General features: G+C 42.0%; 1 protein-coding gene across 3 annotated transcripts in view; it reads right to left on the bottom strand.

The window, feature by feature from the left end:
• TECPR2 (tectonin beta-propeller repeat containing 2) overlaps window positions 1–12,596 on the bottom strand; it is a 97,699-nt gene that overhangs the window by 82,952 nt on the left and 2,151 nt on the right. The window lies entirely within an intron of this gene.

Genomic DNA, 12,596 nt, shown 5'->3' with positions numbered 1-12,596 from the left:
TATAGTCAGAGCTGAATTAAACAGAGAAAGTAAAACAAGTGACATTAACATCACTTTTGAGCATTTTAATTCAAAACTCACTTCAATATGTGCTGGCCCCTGTAATTTATATTGTGATAAATGCTATGGAGGAGAAGGGGTGGAAAAAATATTAAAAGCAGTTCTTAATCTCAAGTAGCTTTTGATCTAGTTAGGGAGGCAAAAGAAACTGTGAAGAGACATAAAACCACATGTGATTAGGTGCTAATCTGTGGGTCTCAATGAGAAGAGGGAGAGAGCAGTGTGGACTGGAATGTGGAGAAAGCTTCACCAGAAACATCCAGAATTCTGAAGCCCACCAGGAAGGACAGAATGTGGAAAAGAGGAATTCCCTGGCAGTCCGCACTTCCACTGCAGGGGACACAGATTCGATCCCTGGTCGGGGAACTAAGATCCCGCAAGCCGCATGGCCAAAAAAAAAAAAAAAGCATGTGGAAAAGAAACAGTAAAGACACTGCACTAGGAGAACAGTGGACCAATCCAGACGTAGGAATAAGCTCACTGTGTCGAGGTGGTGGAGAAACATGTCCCCCGGCTGGATAGCCACAGCCTCCACAGCACTCAGAACCTCAGCTACACAACACCTCCTATCTGTTCTGCACTGACACCCACACCTCTGGAAAATCTGGATTCAAAGCTTCCCTCAATAAAGGGAAGCATGTTATATATCGTCACACAGCGTGTTATACTTTATGAAGTGTTCATTCACCCATTTAATCCTTACCCTACAAACTTTTACATGGTTTTGGAAGTCCCAGCCACGGCAATCAGAGAAGAAAAATAAATAAAAGGAATACAAATTGGAAAAGAAGTAAAACTGTCACCGTTTGCAGATGACATGAGACTATACATAGAAAATCCTAAAGATGACACCAGAAAACTACTAGAACTAATCAATGAATTTGGTAAGGTTGCAGGATACAAAATTAATGCACAGAAATCTCTTTCATTCCTATGCACTAACAATGAAAGATCAGAAAGAGAAATTGAGGGAAGAATCCCATTTACCATCGCAACAAAAAGAATAATATACCTGGGAATAAACCTACCTAAGGAGGCAAGAGACCTGTACTCAGAAAACTATAAAACACTGATGAAAGAAATCAAAGATGACGTAAACAGATGGAGAAATACACCATGTTCTTGGATTGGAAGAATCAATATTGTGATAACAACTATACTACCCAAAGCAATCTACAGATTCAGTGCAATCCCTATCAAATTACCAATGGCATGCTTCACAGAATTAGAACAAAAAATTTTACAATTTGTATGGAAACACAAAAGACCCCGAATAGCAAAGCAATCTTGAGAAAGAAAAGCAGAGCTGGAGGAATCAGGCTCTCCAACTTCAAACTATACTACAAAGCTACAGTAATCAAGACAAGTATGGTACTGGCACAAAAACAGAAATATAGATCAATGGTACAGGATAGAAAGCCCAGAGATAAACCCACACACATATGGTCACCTAATTTAGGACAAAGGAGGCAAGAACATACAGTGGAGAAAAGACAGCCTCTTCAATAAGTGGTGCTGGGAAAACTGCACAGCTACATGTAAAAGAATGAAATTAGAACACTACTTAACACCATACACAAAAATAAACTCAAAATGGATTAAAGACCTAAATATAAGACCAGACACTATAAAACTCTTAGAGGAAAACATAGGAAAAACACACTTTGACATAAACCACAGCAAGATCTTTTTTGACCCACCTCCTAGAGTAAAGGAAATAAAAACAAAAATAAACAAATGGGACTTAATTAAATTTAAAAGCTTTTGCCCAGCAAAGGAAACCATAAACAAGACGAAAAGACAACCCTCAGAATGGGAGAAAATATTTGCAAACAAAGGAACAGACAAAGGATTAATCTCCAAAATATACGAACAGCTCATGGAGCTCAATATCAAAAAAACAAACAACCCAATTGAAAAATGGGCAGAACTAAATAGACATCTCTCCAAGGAGGAATACAGATGGCCAAGGGGCACATGAAAGGATGCTCAGAGTCACTAATTATTAGTGAAATGCAAATCAAAACTACAATGAGGGGACTTCCCTGGTGGCACAGTGGTTAAGAATCCACCTGCCAATGCAGGGGACACAGGCTCGATCCCTGGTCCTGGAAGATCCCACGTGCCACGGAGCAACTAAGCCCATGTGCTTAGTTGAGCGCTGCACTCTAGAGCCCACGCGCCACAACTACTGAAGCCTGCACGCCCTAGAGCCCACGCACTGCAACTACTGAGCTGGTGTGCCTAGAGCCCATGCTCCACAACAAGAGAAACCACCGCAATGAGAAGCCCGTGCACCGCAACAAAGAGTAGCCCCCGCTCGGCAACTAGAGAAAGGCCGTTAGCAGCAACGAAGACCCAACTCAGCCAAAAACAAACAAACAAAAAACAACTACAATGAGGTATCACCTCACACGGGTCAGAATGGCCATCATCAAAAAATCTACAGGGGGCTTCCCTGGTGGCGCAGTGGTTGAGAATCTGCCTGCCAATGCAGGGAACACGGGTTCGAGCCCTGGTCTGGGAAGATCCCACATGCTGCGGAGCAACCAGGCCCGTGAGCCACAACTATTGAGCCTGCGCGTCTGGAGCCTGTGCCCCGCAACAAGAGAGGCCGCGACAGTGAAAGGCCCGCGCACTGCAATGAAGAGTGGCCCCCGCTTGCCGCAACTAGAGAAAGCCCTCGCACAGAAACGAAGACCCAACACAGCCACAAATAAATAAATAAATAAATAAGTAAATTTATTAAAAAAAAAAAACTACAGGGCTTCCCTGGCGGCGCAGTGGTAAGAGTCCATCTGCCAATGCAGGGGACACGGGTTCGATCCTTGGTCCAGGAAGATCTCACATGCCGCAGAGCAACTAAGCCCATGCGCCACAACTACTGAAGCCCGCGCACCTAGAGCCCATGCTCCACAAGAGAAGCCACCGCAACGAGAAGCCCGCGCACCGCAACAAAGAGCAGCCCCGCTCGCCGCAACCAGAGAAAGCCCGCGTGCAGTAGCAAAGACCCAACTCAGCCAAAAATAAATAAATAAAATAAATAAATGTATTTTTAAAAAGTCTACAAACAATAAATGCTGGAGAGGGTGTGGAGCAAAGGGAACCCTCTTGCACTGTTGGTGGGAATGTAAATTGATACAGCCACTATGGAGAACAGTATGGAGATTCCCTAAAAAACTAGAAATAGAACTACATATGACCCAGCAATCCCACTACTGAGCATATACCCTGAGAAAACCATAACTCAAAAGGACACATGCACCCCAACTGGTTCATTGCAGCACTGTTTACAATAGCCAGGACATGGAAACAACCTAAATGTCCAAAGACAGATGAATGAATAAAGAAGATGTGGTACATATATACAATGGACTATCACTCAGCCATAAAAAGGAATGAAGTTGGGTCATTTGTAGAGATGTGGATGGACCTAGAGTCTGTTATACAGAGTGAAGTAAGCCAGAAAGAGAAAAACAAATATTGTATATTAACACATATATGTGGAATCTAGAAAAATGGTACAGATGAACCTATTTGCAGGGCAGGAATAGAGACGTAGACGTAGAGAATGGACACATGGACACTGGAGGGGAAGGGGTGGGTGGGACGAAATGGGAGATTTAGAATTGACATAAATACACTAACATGCGTAAAATAGATAGCTTGTGGGAACTTGCTATAAAGCACAGGAAGCTCAGCTCGGTGCTCTGTGATGACCTAGATGGGTGGGTTGGGAGGGGGTGGGAGGGAGGTCCAAGAGGGAGGGGATATATGTATGCATATAGCTGATTCACTTCATTGTACAGCAGAAACTAACACGACATTGTAAAGCAATTATATTCTAATTAAAAAAAAAAAAAATTTTACATAAGCTACTGAGGGCCAGAGAGTCACAAGACTTGCTCAAGACCACACGGGCAAGACCTGAATCTAGGCCTTTGCCCTTCAAGTCCTCAGCCCTTTCCAAAGGACTCTCTATCACATCCCCACCCCCTGCTTCTCCTTCTCCACACATCCTCTTCCTCTCCTGTTGATGGCCATCTCTGCCTGGCCCCCTCCACCACTGGTCTGTAAGCCCAAGAGCAGAGGCCACATCCACCTCACTTACCCCTCTAGCCCCTGGAACCTAGAAAAGGGTCAGGCACATCGGAGGCACTAAGTATTAATTAATTTATTTTTTTATAAATTTATTTATTTTATTTATTTATGTATTTTCGGCTGCATTGGGACTTCGTTGCTGTGTGCGGGCTTTCTCTAACTGCGGCGAGCGGGGGCTACTCTTCGTTGCGGTGCGCGGGCTTCTCACTGCGGTGGCTTCTTTTGTTGTGGAGCACGGGCTCTAGGTGCGCGGGCTTCAGTAGTTGCAATATGCGGGCTCAGTAGTTGTGCCTCGCAGGTTCTAGAGCACAGGCTTAGCAGTTGTGGCGCATGGGCCTAGTTGCTCCGCAGCATGTGGGATCCTCCCGGACCAGGGCTCGAACCCGTGTCCCTTACATTGGCAGGCGGACTCTCAACCACTGCGCCACCAGGGAAGTCCCACACTAAGTATTTATTGAATAAATGAATGAGTTATAAAAAAGGAAAATCTGCAAGGAAGGAGTGAGTTCAAGAATGGAAAAGAAACAAAATATCATCTTTTCTCCAATATGGCCCCAGTTCAATGCTGGAATAAAAATCCTCTAGATCATTTTCAGACTCCTATTTCATTTGACAGCCACAATAGACAATACATACAGTGAAGCAGGCAGGGTAACTTACAAGCACCTTTCCTAAAGGTAAGTAAACAGTACTAAGTCCCTCTGCGATGGTTAAGAACATTAATATACCCTCTTTTAGCAGAAGTTGAAGCCCTGGGAGGTTCAGAAATTTGCCCAGGGTCATATAATTTTAAGTGATATTTTGACGGTGAATGTTGATCCTGTCCATACAGCAGCATACTTCATAAATTTACAACTTTGTAAGGTCAAGACTGCCTTGGCTAAAAGATATCCATGCTCCCCAATCTTTGGTTTGTACAAGTACTCCAGAGAGGTGGGCAAAACCCACATGACCCTGAAATCAAATGAAAATGAAACGGCTATCAGGCAAACACAAGAGAGAACAGCCACAGTCAGACACCTTGGGAAAGCATGTACATCATTGTAAGGAGGACACTAAAGCCAAACTAACAATGAAAATAGCAACAATGGTAACAGTGAACACTATTACTTAACGGAAACTGTTTTAGTGCACGAACTCATTAAATCCTCACAAAAAACCTCAGGAGGTTGGCACCACTGTTATCTCCACCTTACAGGCGAGAAATGTTCTCATTTCAACAGTTCCTCTCCAGCTTCAAGCAGAAGGGCGTCACAGGAGCAGGAAAAGATGTATTTCCTTGATGGGTGTGTGCACACAAACACTGATGCGCCATGATTTACGTGATGTTTTTAAAATAAAATTTCATTTTTATAAAAGTTATAAATGTTCACTATCAAAAATGTAGCAATATAGAAAAGTACAAAGAATGAAATAAATGCCACTCATAATCCCATCATAGAGACATGTTACATATATAGATAGGGTATAGCTACATATGTGTAAACACACAGTTTTTCACTTAATAAATCATGAGCATTTGCCATGTCATTAAATACTTCCCTAGAATAAGATTTTTAGTGACCATATAAAAAAACTGCAGAGAACACGCTATATTCATAAACCAAGAGAACATGCTATATTCATAAACCAAGATTTTCTCAGTGTTTTAATTTCCACTTTAGCTGATGAGATCTCCTAGGAAGCAAGCAGAGGTACTAAGCACTTCACAAATGTCAGCTGATATTAATTCCTCCTTTAAAAGTCTTTTTCCTCAAAGTAGCTCTGTCAAATTATGGCATTTAGATTTCAAAAACTCATTGCCTTGAACTGATACTATTCACTGAGAGTTCCATAATCTCTACACAGAAGGGGCTTTGAGGTTGCAGTCTGGTTAGAAGGGGGCAGAGGACTTGCCTCGATACTGCACTTGTAAAGCAGGCACACTAGTCTCACTTAGAAAATATGTTTATTTGAGGTGGCTTAGGCAGTATTAGAGAATAATATGGAAGGTCAGAGTCTCTGGAACCATCTCCTTGGCACAATCAGTGATCATACAACCAAAAGCAACTTCAAATGTGTAAGAAGGGAGTGCAGGACTCGCTGGCCAAACTCCATTAAAAACTATCATAATTCTGTAGCAGGTAACAGACAGCATAATCAAATTTTGGATCAAAATTATTTAAGCTGAGGGCTTCCCTGGTGGCGCAGTGGTTGAGAATCTGCCTGCCAATGCAGGGAACATGGGTTCAAGCCCTGGTCTGGGAAGATCCCACATGCCACGGAGCAACTAGGCCCGTGAGCCACAACTACTGAGCCTGCGCGTCTGGAGCCTGTGCCCCGCAACAAGAGAGGCCGCGATAGTGAAAGGCCCACGCACCGCGATGAAGAGTGGCCCCCGCTTGCCGCAACTAGAGAAAGCCCTCACACAGAAACGAAGACCCAACACAGCCAAAAATAAATAAATTAATTAAAAAATCCTTCCTTCTAAAAAAAGAAAAAAAAAAGTATTTAAGCTGAAACCCTAGCATTCATCCATGATTTCTCCCTCTCCCTCACCCCTACAGTAATCCCTCACCTTGTTCCATCAGCTCTATGTCCTAACCTACCTCACAGCTGGCCCCTTCTCACCAACTCTGTGGCCATGCCTGAGATAAAGCCAGTACACCTCTCACTTGGACCACTGCATTGTTCTTGTAACAACTGCTCTCCTGCTTCCACACCTGTCCCTGGAATCCAGATTCATACAGAGCAGTCAGAATAAGCTCTCTGACTTCAACAAAATTAAAAACTTTTGTGCTCCGAAGGACACCATCAAGAAAAGTAAAAAGACAACCCACAGAATGAGAGAAAATACTTGTTAATCATACATCTGACAAAGGACTCGTATCCAGAATATATGAGAAATGCTTAAAACTTAATAATTAAAAGGTAATTTTTAAGTGGGCAACAGATCTGAATAGACATTTCTCCCCGGAAGACATACAAATGGCCAATAAGCACATGAAAAGATGCTCAATATCATTAATCATCAGGGAAAATGCAAAACAAAACCACGAGACATCACTTCACACTCACTAGGATGGCTATAATCAAAAAGACAGATAAGTGTTAACAAGGATGTGGAGAAACTGGAACCCTCATACATTGTAGGTAGAAAATAAAATGTGGCAGTCACTGGCAGTTCCTCAAAAGGTTAAACATACAGTTACCATGTGACCCAGCAATTCTACTCCTAGTTATATACCTAAGAGAAATGAAAACATATGTCTACACAAAAACTTGTATACAGAATTTCATATTACTATTCATAAAAGCCAAAAAGTAAAACAACCCAACTGTCCATCGACTGATGAATGGATAAACAAAACATGGTATATCCATGCAACTGACTATTATTCAGCAATAAAAAGGAATGAAGTACTGACACATGCTACAATATGATGAACCTTGAAAACATTATGCTAAGTGAAAGAAGCCAGACACGAAAGACCACACATTTGCATGACTCCATTTATATGAAATAGCAAATGGCCAAAATAAGCAAATCTATAGACAGAAAGTACAGCAATGATTGCCTGAAGCCAAGAGAAGAGAGTGGGGGTGGGGATGACTGCTTAAGGGTATGGTGTTTCTCTTTAGGGTGGTATGTCCTAAAACTGATTGTTGCATAACTCTGTGAATATACTAAAAAACACTGAATTGTACACCTTGAATGGTTAATATATATGGTATGTGAAATCTCAATGAAGCTATTACCCCAAAAAAACAAACAAAAAAAAACCCAAAAAACAAAACAAAACAAAAAAAGCAGAATCAGCTCTCCAACATGCATTCATGACAAAAACTTCAGTAAACCAGAAACAGAGGGGAACTTCCTCAACCTGATAAGGAATATCTACCAAAAAAACCCAACAACTAACATCATACTTAATGTTGAGAAACTCAGAGCTTCCCCAACTGGGCTTCCCTGGCGGCGCAGTGGTTAAGAATCCACCTCCAATGCAGGGGACACGGGTTCGAGCCCTGATCCAGGAAGATCCCACATGCCGCGAAGCAACTAAGCCCGTGCGCCAAAACTGCTGAGCCTGCGCTCTAGAGCCCGCGCTCTAGAGCCCATGTGCCACAACTACTGAAGCCCATGCACTTAGAGCCCGTGCTCCACAACGAGAAGGCACCGCAATGAGAAGCCCGCGCACCGAAACAAAGAGTAGCCCCCGCTCAACGCAACTAGAGAAAGCCCGCGCGCAGCAATGAAGACCCAATGCAGCCAAAAATAAAAAATAAATAAGTAAATATATTTTAAAAAAAAAAAAAGCTTCCCCAACTAAGATCAGGTACAAAGCAAGGATGTCCCCCTCTCACCACTCCTTTTCAACACTTACTGGAAGTTCCAGTTAATGCAATAAGACAAGGAAATAAAAGGTATACAGATTGGGAAGGAAGAAATAAAACTATGTTTGTGGATGATATGTTCATCTATGTAGAAAATCTGAAAGAATCAATAAAAAAACTTCTGAAACTAATAGGCAATTATAGCAAGGTTTCAGGATACAAGATTAAAATACAAAAGTCAATCACTTTCCTATATACCAGCTATGAACAAGTGGAATTTTAAATTAAAAACACAGTATCATTTACATTTGCATCCCCCCAAACAAAATACTTAGGTATAAATCTAACAAAATATGTAAAGAGCTATACAAGGAAAAGTATAAAACTCACATGAACAAAATCAAAGAACAACTAAATAAATAGAGAGCTATCCCATGTTCACAGATAAGAAAATTCAATATTGTTAAGATGTCAATTCCTCCCAACTGGATGTACAGATTCAGTGTAATCCCAATAAGTTATTTTGTGGATACCAACAAAATAATTCTAAAGTTTGTATAGAGAGACAAAAGACCCAAAATAGCCAACACAATATTGAAGGAGAAAAACAAAGTTAGAGGACTGATACTATGCAACTGCAAAACTTATTATAAAGCATCAGTTATCAAGACAGTGTGGTACTGGCAAAAGAACAAATGGATCAGCAGAACAGAAGAGAAAGCCCAGATATAGACCCACATAAATACAGCCAGCTGATCTCTGACAAAGGAGCAAAGGCAATACAATGGAGCAAAGACAGCCTTTTCAACAAATGGTGCTGGAACAACTGGACATCCACATATAAAAAAGTGAATATAGGCAGAGACTTTTCACAAAAATTAACTCAAAATGGATCACAGGGACTTCCCTGGTGGCGCAGTGGTTAAGAATCCACCAGCCAATGCAGGGGACATGGGCTCCATCCCTGGTCCAGGAAGATCCCACATGTCACAGAGTAACTAAGCCCGTGAGCCACAACTACTGAAGCCCGCGCGCCTAGAGCCCGTCCTCCGCAACAAGAGAAGCCACCGCAATGAGAAATCTAAGCACCGCAATGAAGAGTAGGCCCCGCTCGGCAACTAGAGAAACCCCGCGTGCAGCAACGAAGACCAAACGCAGCCAAAAAAAAAAGGATCACAGACCTAAATGTACAGCACAAAAGCTATAAAACTTCTAGAAGGCAATATAGGAGAAAACCTAGATGACCTTGGGTATGGTGATGACATTTTAAATAATATCACCAAAGGCATGATCCACAAAAGAAGTAACTGATAAGCTAGACTTCATTAAAACTTAAAACTTCTGCTCTGCAAAAGACAATGTCAAATGAAGGAGAAGACAAGCCACAGATTGGGAGAAAAACTGCAAAACTTACCTATCTGATAAAGGGCTGTTATCCAAAATATACAAAGAACTTTTAAAACTCAACAACCCAATTAAAATACGGGCCAAAGATCTTAATAAACACCTCACCAAAGAAGACATACAGATGTCAAGTAAGTCTATGAAAAGATGCTCCACATCATATGTCATCAGGAGAATGCAAATTAAAACGAGATACCACCACACACCTAGTAGAATGGCCAAAACCTGGAACACTGACAACACCAAATGCTGGTGAGAATTGGAGCAACAGGAACTCTCATCATTGCTGGTGGGGATGCAAAATGGTACAGCCGCTTAGGAAGACAATTTGAAGGTTTCTTACAAAACTAAACATAATCTTACCATATGATCCAGCAGGTGCAGCCCTTGGTACTTATCTAAAGGAGTTCAAAACTTATGCCCACACAAAACCTTCACCAGGATGTTTACAACATCTTTATTCATTATTGTAAAAATCTGGAAGCAACTAGCACTTTAGTAAGTGAATGAATAAATAAACTTTGGTACATCCAGACACTAGAATATTATTCAGCACTACAAAGAAATGGGCTATCAAACCATGAAAAGACATGGAGGAACTTGAAGTGCACATTACTAAGTGAAAGAAGGCAATCTGAAACGGCTGCATGCTGTATAATTCCAACTCTGTAACCTTCTGGAAAAGGCAAAGCTATGGAGACAGTAAAAAGATCAGTGGTTGCCAGGGTTTGTGTTGGGGAGGGGAAGGGATAAGTAGGCAGAGCACAGAGGATTTTTAGGGCAATAAAAATACTGACACCATAAAGATGGATGCATGTCACTATACATTTGCCCAATCCTACAAAACGCACACCACCAAACCTAAGGTGAATGATGGACTCTGGGTGATTATGCTGTATCAGTGCAGGTTCACCAGTTGTAACAAATGCCCCACTCTGGTGGGAGATGCCGATAACGGGGAGGCTATGCATGCGGGTGGGGCAGGGAGTATACGGGAAATCTCTGTAGCTTCCCCTCAGTTTTGCTGTGAACCTAAAACTGCTCTGAAAAAAAGTGTTTAAAAAAAAAAAGTTCTTTGAAAGAGAAATGGGTGGATCTCATACCACTCACCCTATTCAACATTCTACAGTGGTTCCCCAGTGCTCTGAGAATAACCAAATACCTTTCTGTGGCCTACAGGCCGTGTGGTCTGACCCCTTCCTGGCTCCCCCATCACATCTCCACCTCTCTCCACTCATCCCCCAAGCTCTAGCTCCACTGGCCCACTCTTCCCTCCTCAGGCTTCAGAACTGACTATTCCCCCTACGATCGTTCATCTCTCTCCACACACCAGGCTTCAGAAAGGCCTTCCCTGATCAGATCACTTACAATATCCATCAGTCTCCTCTTCCTTCTAACATATCATCCTGTTTATGTCCTTCATAATTCTCATCACAACCTTTAATTACTTTATTTGATAAACAGTTTAATGATCATCTCTCTCATGAGAAAGTAAACAACATAAATTCTCTCGTTTACCAATGAAAAGGCTCGTACGTAACACTATCTTTGGCACGGAGTAGATGTTCAATAAAGATTTGTTGAATGAATAAATAAAATGTTAACTTCAGGTCTTACTGCAAAAGAATATTCTCAATCCAATCTTTAAAATCAATAATGCTTCCCTGGTCCTGAATATTTCCATTAAAAATATAAAACATCAAAACACTCTTCTTTGAGGCAGGATAATTCTCTCCCCCATTAGCACCACAATCCCATACACCTGGAAGGTGGGAGCTGACCTTCACACTGACTGATAGCACCCAAATGCCTGATGGGCAGTTTTTAAAAACTGGAGCTAGGACTAATAACACATAGTCTAAATCATCCACTTAGTACAGCGATCGGAAGTTGCCAGAGCACCCTGACAACTCTAATGGTTTAAGGGTTCTCTCCAAAATCTCTAGGAAGTGACAGTTAGTCACTCCCTGTTGTACAGTCTTTTTTTTTTTTTAACATCTTTATTGGCGTATAATTGCTTTACAATGGTGTGTTAGTTTCTGCTTTATAAGAAAGTGAATCAGCTATACATATACACATATCCCCATAGCTCCTCCCTCTTGCGTCTCCCTCCCATACAGTCTATTTCTGAAGTCTGGCTACAACATCCACTGCTCTTTTAAATGTTAAAATCTTATGGCTGAACATAATGAGATGGAGGCAGTCATTTATCTTCCAGATGAAGTTTTGTCACTTTTCTGATCCCAAGCCCGCTGGCTAGCCAGTGCTCAGAGTCTAAAGCCTGATGACAGCATCAAGTTGAGCAGTTCAACAAACCGGTCTGCGTCCAGCTTCATCTCAGGCCACTCTTCCATCCACATACCCCACACTGCAGCCACCACAGTCCCTGAACACACCACGACCTGTGTGTCTCTGCAAAGTCCCTTTCGTTCCTTCCCCATCCCCCATACACATCTTGTAAGAACAAGTTCTCCACAGGAAGCCTTCAGCCTCCCTCGGACACTTGGTTGGTCTTCCTCTGCTTTCACAGAACGCTTTGAGGGCAGTTATCACACAGCACCATCATGATTTGTTCTCTATCTTCCTCAATGGCTTCTTTCTAGTCTTCATCTACATCCTGTTCATCCACAAATTTGCAGCGCTTCAAAAGACCAATGGGGAGTGTGGTACAATCAACGCTCAACACATACTTGTTGAATTAATCTCCCTCAAAACAC

This window comes from Eubalaena glacialis, chromosome 2, assembly GCF_028564815.1.
Source record: "Eubalaena glacialis isolate mEubGla1 chromosome 2, mEubGla1.1.hap2.+ XY, whole genome shotgun sequence".
Taxonomy (NCBI): domain Eukaryota; kingdom Metazoa; phylum Chordata; class Mammalia; order Artiodactyla; family Balaenidae; genus Eubalaena; species Eubalaena glacialis.
The sequence above is the reverse complement of the archived record's forward strand: the minus strand, read 5'-3'. Positions and strand labels throughout refer to the sequence as shown.